The sequence below is a fragment of the Pithys albifrons genome, chromosome 7 (assembly GCF_047495875.1).
Source record: "Pithys albifrons albifrons isolate INPA30051 chromosome 7, PitAlb_v1, whole genome shotgun sequence".
NCBI lineage: Eukaryota > Metazoa > Chordata > Aves > Passeriformes > Thamnophilidae > Pithys > Pithys albifrons.
The window spans coordinates 39,174,034-39,192,503 of NC_092464.1; the positions used below are offsets into that span (position 1 = coordinate 39,174,034).

The 18,470-nt window shown below is 40.6% G+C and overlaps 1 protein-coding gene across 12 annotated transcripts in view; it reads right to left on the reverse strand.

Annotated features, from left to right (window-relative positions):
* The window catches only part of THRB (thyroid hormone receptor beta), a 165,575-nt gene extending 147,600 nt beyond the window's left edge, over nucleotides 1–17,975 (reverse strand). For 3 of the 12 annotated variants that reach the window (XM_071561088.1, XM_071561085.1, XM_071561084.1), the window contains exon 1: nucleotides 17,653–17,844. The gene's annotated coding sequence lies outside the window, so the exon portion shown is untranslated. Of the gene's footprint in view, nucleotides 1–16,984; nucleotides 17,250–17,652; nucleotides 17,848–17,871 lie in introns of those variants that run through there. The other 9 variants (XM_071561096.1, XM_071561094.1, XM_071561093.1 and 6 more) reach the window with 6 other exon arrangements.
* Nucleotides 17,976–18,470: the final 495 nt, after the last annotated feature.

Genomic DNA, 18,470 nt, shown 5'->3' on the forward strand with positions numbered 1-18,470 from the left:
GAAAATAATTTAGAAGGTAAAATAAAAAATCCTGGAAACTACACAAAGAAAAGATGGAATTTCAAAAATCAAGGACAGTCAATCCATTTACCAACATCATTGCCTAATACCTCCTTTTCTAAATTTCAGGGAAAAAAGTGAAAAAGCAAGGAAATGGGTAGTTAGACACATCACCACTTTTATAACTCAGGCATCATCCAGAATGTGCGATATCAATCTTAGAGACAGCAATTATCCTTGACAAGATTTTCAAAATGGGATTCAGGAGCAGACTTAAGAGAGATCAGGAACTGTCCACAAAAAGAGCAAAACAGATGATGACAGACTTGCTCTGTTAAAAAATCTGTTTATAACTCCAAGATACTTAAATTAATAGCTAATTCTTTCCCAATCTTTCTGTTCATCTATCTACTGCTACTCACCTCTGTGCTGCCACTGCATAAAGCAACCCTTTCAACACAGCCAGCTCTGATAGACTGACTTGTTTTTAATGTATTTTGGTAGACAAATAAAGCTGTCTAAGTGCCAAGGATTCTGCATATTTAAGATTCAGTACTCAAAGAAGTGAGTGATTAAAATCTAGTGATTTTGCAAGACAAGTTCATAAGGGCTATAAATACAGCACATAGCATCAAAAGACCTCATCAGCCAGACATCTGAGTACCAGCAGGAGACACAAGGCACAAAAGAAATCAAATCTCCAAAAAAACCCCATACCAAATTGATGAGGCAACACTGGAAGAATGAGTCTTACAGCAGACACATTATTGTGCATATATGCCAAACATGTTTATGATTTCTCTTAAAAGCCCTATCTTGCATTATGGTAGTACCAGATAGATCATGTTCCACCTGCCTTCCCAAACTCTGTATCCCACAATGAACAACGCACCCTGGATTAGAGAAATGCCCCTTCTAGGTACCCTTCCAGGTATATCACCTCCTGAAAGGGCACTAAAAATGTCCTAACGTGATGACTTCACAGTTGGATCATGAGCAGGAGTCTCTGACTTTCCCAATCTGAGGCCGGAGCATCCAGCATATATGCACAGATGACACTGTAGAGCTTGTTGGACTACCTACAGATCCAAGAGAGATGCCAACCACTCAACCAGCTCTGCGCAGCACAATGTAGTCTGTAAATCTCCTCCTCTCTCTCAGAGCTGCATGTCTGCTGAACAATGCCATTGATGCTATCCCACGTGTCTGATGGAAAGCCTCTTCCATGTGAAGCCTTCTGTTGGAAGCATCAAGATGGATTAAGACAGCAGCAGCTGCCATGCTACTGCACTGCGCACCCCAGGGTGCTGTGCCTAGGAGGTACCAATGCCTGGCTCCCCCAGACACAAAACCCTTCTGTAGACAGAGCAAAACCCATGAGTGTGCCTGTGAGCTCCCCAGAAACAGGATCAGAAAAAAAGTTTGGAAAAACCTTATAAAAGGAGGAGAGAAATCTATGAAACTGCTAATCAACTCACTCAGAAATCTCAAGATGCTCATGCAGGGATCAGTGACTGGAATTTCACAAGTAAAATATACCCTCTATCCTATACCAGACAACTCTCTTTGTTTTCCACTGAAATTTGGTACAGGGGCTGAGAAGACTGCCTATGCCCACTGTCTGGAAAGAACTGTGAAAACAGCAGTGGCCCGTGGTCTGCCCTTTTCCAGAAAACAGATGCTGAATGAGACAAGCAATGTGAAAAAATAGGCTTAAATTGTCTCAGAGCAAAGAGATTCTTTTCCTCTTTACAGCATAAAAACCACATGGCAGAGCACATCTCCTTTTAGTTTCCTTTGGGTTTACTTTCTTCTTTTGTATCAGATAGGTCTTGAGTTAGTAAGGCTGAGTGCCATCTTCATTTAGCTGACAGAACCCAGCTGCAAGTAAGGTCTTCACATCATGACAGTGATACCAGCATTTTTCCTTCTAATTATTTTTGCTCAGTATTATATTCTCTGGGTCAAAAAGAAAGAGCTTCAAACACTTAAGAGAGATGCCTCCTAAAGAGAATTATCCAGAAAAAGTACAATTCAGAATTAATAAAGCCACTTTTCTATAGAGGCTTTTTGAGTCCTATATATGCAGAGGATAGTTTTTCATTTATCAGGCATCAGAAAGGGAAGGGCTTTCTACAGGGTGATTTTGAAATTCTTGGTCAAAGTTTAACTTGGTTTTTAACTTCAAAGTGCAGAAAATCTTGGAGGTTGAAAGAATACAGCAAAACTTCTGAGGGATGCTACCAAACTAAAATCGGGCTATGAAGGCATGTAAAACTTCCCCTCTCTCAGTTTCACTGACAGTTTCCTAAGAAGTGAAAAGGCAAAGTCTGTTTGGGAATTTTTAAAATATAATCAGATTTTTCTGGCTGACAGCAGTGAAGGAGGAAATACAGTTTCACTAATTAAGATCTGAACTTCTGCTTTGACTTCAGTTTATCATGATGTTACTAGATATTTTAAAATATGGTACTCATTCATTGCAGGGTGCAGCACCCGCAGGGCAGTGAGTAATGGCTTCACTCTTGTTTCAGTACTGGCAGCAGCATGTTGGACTGGAAAATGAACCTCTACTTCCTATCTATTTTTAAAATCAGTTTATCTATCATCTCCTTAATTCTTACCCCTATATGCACACTACAAACAAAACATTTAAGTCTCAGTACTACACTGAAATACATTCACAACACTACCATTGACAGCTCACTGGTGACACTGAGTTGTAACAGAGGACAGAATTTGGCCCCAACCAGTACATCTGGAGTCTGTATGAAAAATTCATGAGCTAAATCCTTTCACTTCTCTTATAAATAGGAGACAAAATGAGAGAGTCATCACTTAGTCAGCCAGGGTATGATTCAAAATCTAAACCTAGGATATAATTTTAAGGAAAGTAACTGGTAATAGATACGAAGTGTATTTTCTTATCATAACAGAAAAATTACAAGATGAAGTTGTTCTGTTTTCTGCCATTTTTTTCTTGTTTTCATTAACTGAAAAACTATAAAATACCAATTAAACACAGCAGTAAGATATCAGACACAAAAGAGAAATCTGTAATATTATACACCCAGGTATATTTTCCTGCAGCCCTGAAGTCATACATGTTACTGAATGCCAGCTTACTTGCAAGCTTTCCTGTTTTTCTAAACATAAGCATTACATCTGGTATTTTGTAACTAGCTCTATATTATGAGGTGATATTATTTGAGGGGGTGACAGCCAGTAGGAACTTTTGAATTGAAGGGTCTCCTTCTAAATGATACACAAAAAATGCTCTGTTAGCTCTCACAAGATGCACTGTTTACTAAAGATGATTACCCATGAGTAAATAATGAGTCATGATATCCTTAAAAAAGCAAACACTCAGAGTTAAAGAATAATTTCTAACATCGGTAAACAGCACTGAAAATTGAATCACTTATGTGCATTTGTCCTAATAAAGTGCTGAAACCCAGAAAAGCTAGAGAAAATTGCCATAATTATATACAAATACATCAGAAGATCTTGGAAAGACTGTATCTCTTTTCATATGACTGCAAAGCACCATTCACAGACATACAAACGGGTACATGCAGTCTTGAATATACATAGGAACAAATGGAAGAGGGATTTTAATTTGGATGACACAACATACAATGGACCATCGTAATTTTGTCACTCTTGATGGGTTACCATTCTGTCCTTACAAACAATGCAAACCACTGAAATGCTATGTATTAAAATTAAGGCAGAAAAGCAGCACTGCAAATGTAACACTGTAATTATAACATGGATGCAAACTGCTCGTTTTTATTACATGTTATCAGATTACTTCCTAGCATTTTGAGAATTTACTGGTGGAGAAGTCATCTCCAGGTGATCACCGATGGTGGAAGGAGAGAAATACTCTCTTCTTCACTATTGCTACTTCAAAAGGCATCTTATTTCTAATGCTACCTTATACATTTATAAAATCAGCACCAGGCTCCAAAAGTTCCTCAGGGGAGTACAATAGTAGACTGAAGATTATGAAAAATGTGCTTATATCATGTCCATTCCAAACACTATTCATCTGGAAGGATTTTGCCTAAAACAGTTTGCTTCCAGCCATTCTGCAAAGCCTTCCAGACACTTGTGAAGCTTGCCAGTAGTTTTACATGAAAAATTAAATGGAATCTAGTGATCCTTATGACTTCTCAGCAGCTGAGAGTGGTGGCTCTGAAGTGAAAACAAGAGATAAAGATCATAAACATACTAAAGTAGAACAAGCTGAATAAAAATGATTAATTAAATTATTTAAGAACAATAAGGAATTATGCGAAGTTACAAAAAAACATGCAGCTAACTTGCTGTCCTTGTAAACACCACTGTATTTTAAAAAGATCCAGACTGAAAGTTCAAATGGGTGTTGACCAAATGTTAGGACTAATGCTCTTTACTTGACATGTTACATTCTGAAATTACGGATGTCAGGATATAGTTTAAAATTTCAGGACGGAACAGGTGAATTAGATTCCTTTGGGAAGAACATCCATACCTCCATTCAAGACTGGGTGTGATCACCACATTTTGGAGACTGCTGTGCAGATGGGGTACCAAGCAACTAGAGAAACATACACTGAACCTGGTAATTCTGACCTAATGCCAGGGGGTGCTTTTCCCCCCTTCTTCCCTGTGTACTTCTCCTAGTATAATGGCCTGGAAATGTAAATTCTCATGCTTTGACCAATCTACAGCCTCCATATAGTTAGTCACAGTTCACTTTTTGAGATTATGTGATTTTAAATCACAAAATTCCCAAAAGTTGTTGTGACATTTTAAACAGCAATTTTTGAGAAGAACCAGACAGCCAGTGAGATGGTCAACCACAGCATGAATCTCACAACCTGTCCTACAAGTTTCTTAAATTACAGACACACTTCTGAATCAGGGTCACACACAATCTGCAGTCCTCCTCATTTTTTGGCTGACTGGTGATTGTTAAGATCATTGAAAATGCACTGAGAAGCTTTAGCTGCCAATGTTCATAATGGGAAAGATGGCACTTCTTCCCCCACAATCCACAAAACTTAAAATACTAACAAAAAGGAAGAAAAGATCAGTGCAATCAGAGCACTTCAACTAGAATAAAGACCCCTTTGGGGCACTTTAACTTCCAGTCTGAAGCTTAAAGGGAAAATTAAATAAAACCTGAAATGTCACACAGCACTTAAAAGATTATATACACTTATACTAGGCAAATACAACAGAATCCTATTTTTTGCTGTACCTTGCTTTATGTTATTGTGAATGTTTAATTAATAAAAAACACTAAAACCAGGAAATAATTTAATGTATTTTCCTTTTTCTTTCCATGATGTAAATGGCCCATATTCTCAATGTTGTTATACTAGAGTTGAATTAGGTCAAAAGCATTTAGTGCTCAAAACCAGGACAAGTCACTACCATCAAAAATCATCATACAAGAGCAGACTTCAGTAGCTGCCTATTCCTCATACTACTAAAGTTTTATCATTCCATAACATACAGCTGCCGGTGCTTTATCGACTTAGATTCCTATCAGTCAATTCCAAGGTGGTAACACCATCACACACAGATTGAATCTTAGATCCATCCTTTCTAATAAGCAGATCTCTTTGCTAAGATTTAAAAAACACTTTTTACAGTTACCTTTTACATCTATTTTCAGACAATTCAGACATGGTCACTAACAGACATGTGCAGACACCTTGCAGTTTCTGCTAATGTAATTTTCCTTTCACACTATTATTTTTCCAAATCCTGCCTGATCTCTCTCCTTTTTAATCTCTTCTGATTAGAAAAAAAACCCCAAGAAATAATGAGTAGGATACAAAAGGGAATGCAATGTTCTAGGACTGGGCTTGTAAGAACCATAGGAAAATGTTACAAAACTGAGAAGAGCTGTGAAAGCTGTAGTGTGACGTTATAACCTTTGCTCACAGCCACAAATTGCATCAAAAAAGTGACAGCGTTCTGTGTGACCTTGCATTGCTTAATATTTTCTATTTTTTAAATTATTTTTCTCTCTTTTATAATTATTATTGTGCCTGTCTTCACTTTACCAATTCTAGTTATTTCCTCCAATTTGATAACAGTCTAACCAAACACATATTTCTCCTACGTGTCCAAGCAGAAGACCCAGTTTTACTGTCAACACAGCTAGATCAAAGCAACTAACCTATTATGGAAACAACAGGGCCAACACCCTAATTTCTTCTGTTAACCAAAGGGATAAAATTATTCTTAATTAACAATGGGTAATTCATCAGAAACATAACTTGAATGTAAATGTTGACAGAAAGTCAAATTTATTGACTCAAAATCACAATGAATTTAACTCCCAGAAATTCACCTACTGATCTACAAGATGTTCACAAGATACAAAAATACATGCTATGCTGCACATCTGGAGATTAAAAAAAAGCACAATATTTAAATTCAGTAGGTTTTACTTTATATGTTGAATTACATAATGTTGATTAGAAGACATTAGCTTGGATTACAAATGGAAGAGCATCAATTGCTTTTAGTATCAATATTGCTGCTTAACTGAAATATAACAGTGTAAGGACTCTTGAGTTACCACAAACTTTCACCAAGTTTTTCATAAAGATATCAGTAAACATGAAAAACAATAAAATTCAATAATTAGACTCGACACTACATCAGAAAAAAATTAAAAAACAAACAACAACAACAAAAAAGCAAAAAAAACTCCAAACCAAAATAAAATCAAAACCCATTTTAAAAGCCTGAAGAAAAACAAACAAGAGCATGATAAAAATTTAATCCGTAAATCAAGATATTAGACTTGCCATATACACAGATGCAGGTGGCTGGGTATATGGATTCCAAATTTAGCACTGTAGATAAAATTACTTCCATCTATTAAAATCACACTGTAGTAGGATAATTTTTCTCACAAATTTGTTGAGTTTTGCAAAAGAGTAAGCTTGAATCATCTACCTTTATTTTGCCTTTCCCAATTCTCCAGCAGTAATAAACCACTGAAGGCAATCTCATATAAAATTTCATTTTGGAGTCCTCACCCCAATTTCAAAGACTGCAGGAAGATGTACATTTATTAAATACACATCATGTTGACTGAATTTCAAAAATCATGGTTGGGATCACAACTTTTTCTTTCTGATATATCACTTCTAGCCACTATTTAAAGTCATAATCTGCTTATGATACCAAGTCTTTTTCACATGGAAATGAGACAGTAATTCTACCACTTCGATATTATTAAAAAGGTAGCTTTTTCACCAATGGGAACATCATTGAAGAAAACCCATTCAAGTAAATTAACAGTAAAGTGCCACAAAGACTGCTGGCATCTGCTGGCTATAACCTAGTAGCTCAGATTTGCTATGCTGAGACAGTACATAAAAGGAGTAACACCAGACATCATCTTTTCCTGATTCAAAATGCTTCCCCACAAAAATACAAAGCGCATGCAAGAAACACAAATGCCCCAAGAATATCCAGAATACAGATAAGCTCAGCAAAAGTAAGTGCTTAAACTATAACTTCTGATCTGCCCATCTGATCTGCTTTCCCCACTTTGCCCTGTTCTCCAGATGGGAAAACAGGTGAGGTCTTGAATTACTCATATGTCACTCTGTAGTTTTGCCCACACCCTTCTTCCTGTTACACCATCACCCAAGCGTTGTGAAATTTCAATCTCCTAATAGAGATTGCAGATCTTAACCTTCACACGGCAATAGGTAAAGCTTAGTCCTATTCCATTCCATGCCTTGCAACATCTGGCTGGTTGAATCTCTCAAATTCTTTCTTTTAGTGATCCTTCTGGGTTTAAATATTTGCTCTCTTAAAGAACTAAAAATTACATCGAGGTTTTCAAAATCCTAATTTGCAAATTGTTTCAAGCTCTTTTAGATTAGATTACTTTCCAAAGCAAATACAGTTATGCCATACTACTCTCATTTCCCAAATACAGGCCGCCTTACAACTGTGCAGAGCTCACAATGCCTTTGCTTCTTTCAGCTGCCCATATTCACACAAATGGCTTTCACTGACTCCAGGAGATATTTGCAAAAGTACAGGATGTTCTACTCATCCAAAGGTATTTAAAGTAGCAAGATCTAAAGAAATATTGACATGATTAGGCATGATGTATCAGGAAACCCAGATCTTGGACTCCATTGGTAAAGGTCTGCCTTTACATATCTTTCTTGTACCATCAAATAATTAATTCATCTGCAGATTTAGGATCATCAAAACGGACTATGGCTATATCTACACAGACAGGTTTTGAAGAGGCTGAGCTAAAGTTATAACTTGGCTTGGAGCTGAACCTTACAAAGAGGAGCCCAAGCTTTTCATCTTATTGCATGATATGCTTGCTGTGTGGACAGCAAGGATTACCCTGTCAGCAATCCACTTCCCCTTTACCTTCTACCTCTAACATAAATTGCCAATAAGCCTTCCTGCTAGTCCTAAGTTGAGAAAATAAAGTATGTTAAAAATATTGAGAAACAGAATTCTTTTTTTAAAAAAAAAGGCCACCTGCACGGCTGTCACAAAATACAGGTCACACTGATGTGAACTTTTGTTATATTATGGATATGAATTTGCAGCTGCCATTTGTGTGTGGGCTCCATCTATGAGCAAAGGTAAGGAGATGTTTTGCACACACCTGGCTGCCAGCCAGCGTCCACACTGGTCCCCACAGGGCTGCCTCATGAGTAGGTGGAGCAGTAATGGAAAGAAACATTGCTTGAGTTCAGGTTTTGTGCCTGCAATGCCAATGCTTTCTTGCTTTCAGAACTTGGGTTTCTTGCTGGAATGACACGTAACCCACAAAAGAGATCTCTGAAAAAGTGCTGGGAGCCAAACTGGGGAGCAAAGGTGAAGGGAAAGGGGAGGGCAAAGGTTCACAGAGTAGTCTGCTTATGTAAATTTTACTTTTTACATTTACATTCCTATCAGCAAAGCAGAATCAGAAAATTACTCCCAAACAGCGGGCAAGTCCTGGCTACTTTTTATGCCCATATGATTCCTTCTCTTAGATCAAAGGTAACGATCCTGAGAATTGGCCCATTATGCTCAAAGGTGAGAGCATGAATTCTCTTTCTAAGTTTTAAGTAAGCTCACAACCTGATCTGTGTACGGAAAATGCATTTAGGTCACTTTTTAAAGTTACAGAGATGCTTCAGTTGTGTGTGTAGACAGAAGTAATACGATTTGCTCTCTGTTATTGTGGTATGAATTCGTAACATTTGACTGACCCCCTTGAATTTATTATGAGCAAGCCTAGCAGACCAGCTTAATCTGGTAGTGTGCTCTACATTTCCAATTAAGTGAATCTATTTGAAATTGCTTCTTACTTCACTCATCTCTAATCAAGTGAACTACAATTCTTTTTCCAAACCTCCTCAGAAAATTTCAGTCAAGGAATGGCTGAGGCCAGAGCAGACCTCTACAGACTGTTTAGTCCACTCTGCTCAAGCAGGGTCATCTGGAGCAGGTTGCCTATCACCATGTCCACCTGTTTCTTTAGTGCATGGAGATGCCACAATGTCTCTGGGCGACTTGTGCAAAAAGTCTTGCTATTTCTGCAGAATTGGCAAAGGAAATGTTTGGTGTTGGGTTTTTTCCTATATGCAAAATTTTAGGTTCCTTTTCTTTCAGCTACTTGAGTTCTATTCCTTGGAACAGGAATAGAACTTGGCAAGAAAGGCCCTTATGACAAGGATGAATCCTGCTGTCCTTGGGAAAATCTAGTGAGAAAGGAAAAATGAGGGAGAAAGGTTTGCCTATGTTTATTTGTGCTCCACAATTATTTGTTATAGTATTTGGAAAAAAAGCCCATATTTCATTCAGATTCTTGAATTTACCAGCTATCAGGTATTTCAGAAGATGTGATGACATCTGAACACAGAAGGAAGCACAGTCTGTACACATAGGGTTCTCCACATACAGGGCTCCATGCAAGGAAACTGACACTGTAGAGAAGCCAGTGCAGAGCCAAAGCAGAGTTGTCTTCTCCATGTCACTGCAGGTAGGACCGAGAGATTGGGATGGCTAGCTCAGGGAACAGCTCTATTCAGACAGTATGACCAGAGCACTCCCCCTCTTGGGAATTATGGAATCCAGTACTTTCCCTTCACCAGGTCATGCCACTCCCACTAACACCTAACCTCCAAGCAGAGAAAGCTTCCACTTTCTATCTTCACAAAACTGAGGAGTGTTTTGGTAAGAGGACTATGGAAGAGATCACATTAGAAGATCCTTCTGCCCCACAAAACACACTGCCACTATCCACCCACTGGAAAGTCATGGCCAGAATGGCTGCAAGCACATTCCCTGAATCCTACCATGAGAGTGACAGCAGGTGAGATTCATCTTTCCTGGGCAGAAGATGAAAGAAAACAGGCTTTTTAGGAGGCCTGACTATCAGAGCAGTCTCTGGGTTCTCCCAGAGTTCAATGCAAATTAAGACAGCTGCCATCAAGATGGTATCTTGTGCAAAAACCTACTCGGCAAGAAAGAAGGCTTCCTACATTTCAGAGGCTACAGAGGCTATCACCATTCTCATCCAATGAGAACTGCATACACAGCAGAACTGCCATGCAGGGGTGGGCGGGGAGGGAGATGCCAAATGGCAGTGAGAGTGGGGACAAAAACCCCTGCAACAAACCAAAAAACTCAACACTCAGTAGTGTAGAAAGACAAGGTGGCAAAAGCATAGGGCTCGGTCAAAACAATGGCAAGCAGGACTCTGGTCATTGGCTTATTCCTTTTGGCGGCAAGAAGACCCTGTCAGAAGGAACCAATTAGAAGACAACTCCAAGTGCAACCCACTCTGCCAACATCAAAAGCATGGCAACTGCCTTCAACATCTGCCAGGTTCAGCAACTAGAGCAACTGATAGTATATCCTATGGGGAAAGAAGGTTGAGGACACTTTCTCCATGCGTAAGACTCTTCAAAAAAATAAAATGTTCCACTTCTAGCAAAGGAGAAAAGCATGAAGTATATGAGGCAGGGGACTGGGGGGCAGGGTGGAACAGGATGGGCAAGAGAAAAAAAAGAGAGTTTAACAGTTTGAAACAATTATTGCAACAACTTTTGCTAAATTGGCTAATCAGGTTAGATGCCTTCCTGGTGCAGAGCTAAGTGTTTTTCAACTCAAAATTCACAATAACCAATGACAAATTACTGTTACATGTGTATAATTCACAGGCAAGGACCACATGTTCACAATATGCTACATAAACAACTGCATTCCTTGTGATCTGCTGTTCCCAAGTTTCCTGGTTTCAAATAAAGTTAAGAGAAACCATGGTTTTCATGCACAGCTATTACTAAATATGGCTAAGCACCCTGAAAAGTGAAGCAGTACCATCCATGCACTCTAAAGCTAAGTTTATCTGCATATATTCAAAGACATCTGAATTAAGACTGTATAATCAACCTGAATTCTGGTATTTCTTTTCCTCAGTGCTTGACATTATAACCTTAATAATCAGCAACTTCTACAATTAAACAGTTGATCCAAGTCCTCTGGCCCAACTAAGCTGTTTTATTCCAGTGACACAGGACATTTCAATAAACTCAATCACTTCAGTAAGCCACATCAGTGAAACAGGAACAACAAAAAATGCATGAGGTTCAATGCTGCATAGGAAGTACTCTTTGTTCCAGATATAATTTTCTTTGTATTTGTAGAAATAAAATTATACTTTCATTTTAATGGAAGCAATTACTTTTCTTTAAAAATGAAATTTGTCAAATACACTTTATAGCTGAATATTCTTTAAATGCATATGTGCATGGGCATGCATTTTCTGGATTTACATGAATATAACTCTGTACAGACTCTTACCCTGTTTACCTAACTGGATAATGTGTTTCACCATATCCTTTTTTAGAATAAATGAAACATAGAAAGTAAGACACCTAATTTATAAAAGAAGGCTCAAGATAAACCCTTCCATTTCCCAATATGACAAACAGAGTTATTCTAAGCCTTATACAGAAATGTTACAGATCTTAATTACACTTTGAAGCACCTGGCACACACACAGTATATTTTTAAAAAATATGTATGAAATATTAAAAAAAGAAATCAGAGCCAGGGACAGGTTAATAAATCATGGAAATAAAATTATTTCAATGTAAATCTAGAAAACAGTATGAAGCCACATGAATGTAATCCTACCTGTCAAGAATTGCAAGGAGGTAGTAAAATGGACTAGGAAAGATAAAATTTTGATAAGGGTCAGAGAAAAAAACCAATTATACAGAAGAAATATTATCATTTTATTAGTGTTCATTCTCTCTACTGGTAGGAAACCAAGCAGCAGTAGCATTCCATACCTGTTCAAATACATCTTCGCTGGAGCACATGGCAAGTAGCTGGCATAGCCAAGTCAAGCAAAATAATGCAATGTCATGAGTGGGAGGTGTGGAGTTAACAGGATATTAAAGGAGGCCAAGGTGCAAGACCAAGGAATTACAAACCCGTGAAAATATAAGAAAGGAAAAGGCCCAGAGTTCAAGAACATTGCACAGATATAGATAATGAGAACAAACATGGCACATGACTCAAATAAGCCAACTTGTAGTGGTGATGAATACAGCTCTTACCCACACAAGTGTATTTTTCTTGTAAATGTTTTAAAAATGGTTCATCCATTTGCATGTCACTGAGATATTGGTTAGTGGGCAATTGCTCAAGGATCCAGCTACTTAAGTAGTTGACAGATACTTCTGATTTTCTTCAAAGAGCTCCTTTATTTTCCTGCACTGTGTGTGTGTGGCTCATCTTCGAGAAAGAAGATTTGGGAAGGGCTGTCCCCACGTGGGTGAGCCCTTCCAGCCTGCGCAGTGGATTTTTAGGTGAGGCTCAGCGTGCGCAGAACTGGCCCCACCATTTAAATCCTGAGGTCCATCTGCCACTGCCGAGCGAGCTTGGACAGTGCCAGTGAAGTCCTCAGATGTCAGGGAGGCATTTAACTGCCTATAGCTGTTGTAAAGTACATCCTGCTGTCAAGCAACATTGTTGCTGTACCTGTGGCATACAGTTCATTCCTACCAACTCTCATGAAGTAATCCAAAACCGCTGAAACATCAGGATTAAAATAACCCCAAAAATGTAGCCTGTGTGCATAACTAATGATCTTCTACCCGAGATAAAAGAGCCAGCATTGTGAATGCTTACATAGAAGCAATGTGGTTCTACGTGTACCAACTTCACTCCATCCAGTAAAAGAAGGACTTAATATTTTGTTTGACTTTAAATGCACTTGATCAGACATTGATCTTCTTGCTCTGTTTTCTACCTTACTATTAGGCAGCTTGACAATCAGTCCTTTTATTTCTTCCAATGGAAAAACAGAACCTTAATTTATTGGGTTAGGTTCACCAGAGGACACAGAACAGTTCTGTAGTCTAGAATGATCACACTGCTTTCATGCGTATAATCTAATTATAACATAAGAGTATTTGCCCTTTTAGTTCATCAGTAAAAATTATTAGAGCTCTATATATTTAAGACACTTGAGGATATACAGGGGTTTTTTTTTAAAAAACTGCAAATTATTTCTGTACTCTTTGATGAGTTCACTGGTTTCACAGGATATTTAATTTCTAATAAGCTGCAATAGGTCAGAGTAAAATTAGAATTTTTATGACCAAAGCATTCAGAATGGAATACACAATTTAATTTTCATATTTCAAAAAGGCATTTTATTTGCTTTCAATTTCCTCCTCTCTAGTTACACACACTTTGGCAGTGAGACCATAAACCAAAAAGGCTAACAGAACTAACTTTCCCAACCAACCCTTTTACTTGCATTGTCCCCCTACCATAACCATTTTTAAAGTTGTGATGAATAGTGGAAACAATCTCATTCACATGTTGTGAATTAAAGGAGAGAAACAACTTGTGCAAGATTCAATCACTTTATTCAAAATGTCCTCCTGGATGACGTACAACCAGTGAAATAACATATAATTAAAGCAATACAATTCTTCAATCTTTACACAGAAATGTACAGTCTGCCCTTGATTTTGATTATAAAGGTTCTCATACCACATGCATTGTTTTGTTATCCCTGTATAATATGTAAAATTCTAGCTCAACCCTAAGAAGGGAGAGTAGTTTATCACTGCATAATGATGAATTTAAAAAAACATCAGAAGCAGAACTGCCACACTAATGGCCATGTGAATTATTCAGATAACTATTTTGAGGGGATAAATGAAGCCAAGCAGACCCCAAGACTAACATACTGCACTTTCAAGTACAGACTTCCCTCACCCATGCAGAGGCCCTACTTCAGTTAAACAGACCGAAGAAGGAAAGCACTTTTGTGACTTGGCAGAATTCTGCTGTTATGCACCTGAAGAGCTACAAAACAACATTTATTTATTTATTTATTTATTTATTTACTTACTTACTTACTTACTCACTTACTTACTTATTTGAATTGGACCATGCAGGAGAGAATCTAAGACTACATACATAATCATTTGTGAAACTTAGAAGAAGGGAATGTCAAACTGTGGAAATATTTAAAAAAAAATTAAATCTTTCCTGATTGATCCTCTGACTCTAGCTGACAGAAAAATTACAAATTTATATCCTGACCATATCCTCTAGAAACCCATGGCATAAATGTTCTTTGTTCCCTGCAGGTAGGTAGACAGTGCCCCAGCAGTATCTCCACCCTTCCTCCAGAGGCATATTCTCATGTGCTTTGGAAATCCCACAAGCAAAAGCAGGAAATATGCATCTCTGCATTGCTACTCTGCACCCTGTAGCACAGCTCTGCTTTCTGCCATGGCAGCCATCTCCTGTTAAAGACCAAATTAGTTTGTCTAGAAAAATTAGCACTTCCCAAATCCTGGAAGGAAATCCTAATATGTGCTTCTCCTGCTTTTCGTCATCTCAGGCTATTTATCGGAGCTTCTTTCACATGCATACCTCTTCTGCCTTCTTCAACTTTTAGTAATAAGCAAAACCTAAATCAGTAAACCAGAATATGATGGAGGAGAGATAACAAGCAGCAGAATTTCCTTTTTCAAGGAGCCAAAATTCCTAGTCTCACTCTTCTAGTGGCAAATGAGATTCTTGCTGGAGGATGTCCTGCCTCAAATCAGGTGGTTTTTTTTGAGGTTTCATATCTCGATTTTCTTCCAAATGGAATCAAATTTCAAGACAGGCTACACTAAACTCTGACAAACTTCCATGATTTAAGTTTAGCAGTCATTCCCCTCCCTATTTTCCTTTGGCTGGGTTTTCACATATAGCCAAGAGGAAAAATCCTGCTCATCATCAACAACAGGGAAGTCAGGAGACGATATATGGCCAGCACAGGTATGTGCTATTCTGCAAGCTTTTTTACAGAACATCAGCATCTGTTATCACCAGCAACTTTCTACCTTTCACCTTCAAAAACAAACAAAAAAAAAGGCAGCAAACAATCACATATTGAACAAAGGAAGTACAACAAGCACCTCAGAGAATGTATGTCTTACAACTTTAGATGTCCCATTACTGTAAACTCTTTGAAAAACACCTGAAGAAACCCGTCTTCAGCAAAAGCAGCCTTCAGGAAAAGCAGATTCACTTTTACTTCTTCCAAAACCCCCCATATGTCATCCTCACATAACAGGAAATTATGAAATAATAAAATTAATTCTATAGCACATAGAAGAGTGAACAAAACCACCATCAGTTTCTACTAAGCAAAAGAACATTCCCACACAGAAGGAGACAGCACCCAAAAAACCCTGACTTTACATAATGACTTGGACATGCAAAGAATTTCAAAAGCACTGAACAATTTGGAGTAGCCATGATGTGCTCAACACCAGCTCATAGAAGACTTCATTCAAAACCAGTAAAAATCAATGGGAGATTTTCCACTAACTCTAACAGACTTGGTTTGAGCCCTTTCAGCTCTGAATTATTAGAGTCCATACAGTTAGAAGCACATAAAACCTACAGCTAAATCCTCTCTTTTCCAACATGGAGCCATAAAATGTTTAAATTTCCTTAGGACCATCCAACAGCAGTGCCCTCAGTTTCACAACTGGTATGTCAGGACTAGATTATTCCATCATTACTAAGAAACAATGGAACACACCAGCTCATCCAAAGGTCACCAATTCAAATAAATTGGAAGAAGGCTGAGACTAATTTAAGGGTCCTGGGACTAATATTAAGGGTGATTTTGTGGCAGTTAGTAGAAAAGAAAAAAAAAGCCTTCTGAGGAAGGAAGTAGGCATATACAGTTTCACAAAACGTTTGTTGTTATTGTGTCTTAAACAGCTGTTTTATGAGAAAGTAAAGAGCTATGCCTCCCAGTGATTTAGCCCAGCTTCTCTTTTAAAAAGGCTATACATTCATAAAGCTGTATTATTTACAGTTCAAAGTAAGGGAGAGAACTCCCTCACTGAAAGGCAATAGAGCTATCCAATGCAACTGCATTGATTATGGTAAAGTCTCCTGAAAATTACCTTGTTACTACAGAAATTTCTTATAAAGAGCAAACTCTTTGCTCTTTTGTTTGGGTTTTACTTCTCAAATGTTTATTCAGAAGTTGGAGCTGGGAAAACAAGAACCAGAAAACCTAGTAAATTGTCTCAACACACAAGTAGTACTCAACTGTAAAAGGAAAACAAACCATTTTTCATTTAAAAAAATCCAGTTATCAATTAAGCAAACATATATTTATGACAGACTAAGTTTTGTAAATAATTGTCAAATATGTTACAGTAACTAGCAGATGGCTCAGTTTGAATGCATGAATTTTGTGTTAAGTTAAAATAATAAAGGGAACACGGCTTGTACTGTAGAAAAAAAACCATCCCGTTTGCCTTCCTGGTCAGACCTGGTATTTATTACAGCATTTTTAACCTGTGTTTCGCCTTCCTCCGTCCAGATCACAGCAGGGCAAACAAGGTTTCTGGGACCACGGGGCTATGGGGCTCCTGCCACTCACCAGAACAGGTGCGATCCTTTCTACCGGCAACTGGCTTCGTAGGGCTGACAATTTTCCCTTTTCTTTTTTACTCATACGCTGCCTGATCAATCCACCCACCACAGCTTCCAAGCTTTCCTCTTCTATATTTAGTTAACAATTAACACATTTGGCTTTTTTAAGTTCACGGATTTCTGTTGTTGTCGTCGCCGCTTTGGAAAGTCAAATAGAACTTCAATGGATAAACTCTTTAATGGGGAAATACCATCTATGCTGCAAACATAAATAAATCAGGAAGCGCCGGCAGCCGCGCACGCCGCCGCTCCCACCTCCCGGCACTGCCGCCCCCCGCGGTGCTGAATACCGGCGGTGCCGCGGCTCCCTCCCTGCCCGCCCCGCCGCTCGCCCCCGGATGCTGCTGCGGGCGGGCGGCGCCCCGACGGACCGGCGGGTCTCTCTCCCCGACAGCATTTGCGCGCCGCTGCCGCCGCTCTCCCCGCCGGTGACAGCTAAATATAGTGAGCGGCCGGGGAACGCAACTCGGCTCCCCCGCGCTCGCCCCGCAGCGCCGGGCGGACGGCGGGCAGCGCGGCGCTCCCCGAGGGCGCGCTGGGACTCCAACCTGCGGAGCCAGCATCCCCTGCCCGCCCCCGCCCGCTACCAGCCGAGCGGCTGTCCGGCTGACTTACCGGCGGAGCGGAGTGGCCCGCCTGCCCCGCGCCCCTCGCCCGGGCGCGGTGCGGTGCCTCTCGCCGCGTCCCTCCCGCCAGCCGCCGTCTGGCTGCGGACGTGACCTGGATTCCCCCCGCCCGCGCCGCCGCCTCCCGCGGGGCCGCGCACACGCCGCGCCGCGCTGCGCCCCCCCGGCCCGGCCCGGCCCCGCCCGCGCTGCCGCCGCCGCCGCTCACCTCTGGCCGCCCGGCCCGGCCCGCCTCCCCTCCCCTCCGCGCCTCCCGCCGCCCCGAGCGACGCGCAGCGGAGCGGAGCCCAGCGCGGCGTTACGCAACGCGCCCCGCGGCCCCTCCGCGCCGCGGAGAGGGTCGCCGGGAGGCGGGCACGGGGCGGAGGGAAAGCGCTGCGGAGCCAGAGCCGAAACCGCCCCCGGCGGCCACTTGTAGCGCCGCTGGAGCCGGGATCCCCCCGGCTGCGCTGCGGCCCCGCGGGCGGCGCCGGGCAGGGCGGGCCCCGGGGCGCCGCCGAGTCATAGCTTGGCCCCAGGGCGGAGAGGTGCGGGCACCGGGCTGCGGCGGCGGGTGAACCGCTGCGTGGGGACGACGGCGCTTTGCTGCCATGGATATTAAAATCCCGCGGTGTGGGTCGCGCTGCCAGAGGGGCATGAACACGGGCACAGAAGAGGAGGATTCCCCGTGGTCTGAGGCTGATGGCAGCGGCCCCCGCTAGCAACTGTGCAGCGGCTCAGCCGGGAGTGGACACCTAGGGCAGCCACGGCTCTGCGCAAACACGCAGTCAAAGGGCTTTTTGATGGCACCTCCTGCATCCGGTTGGA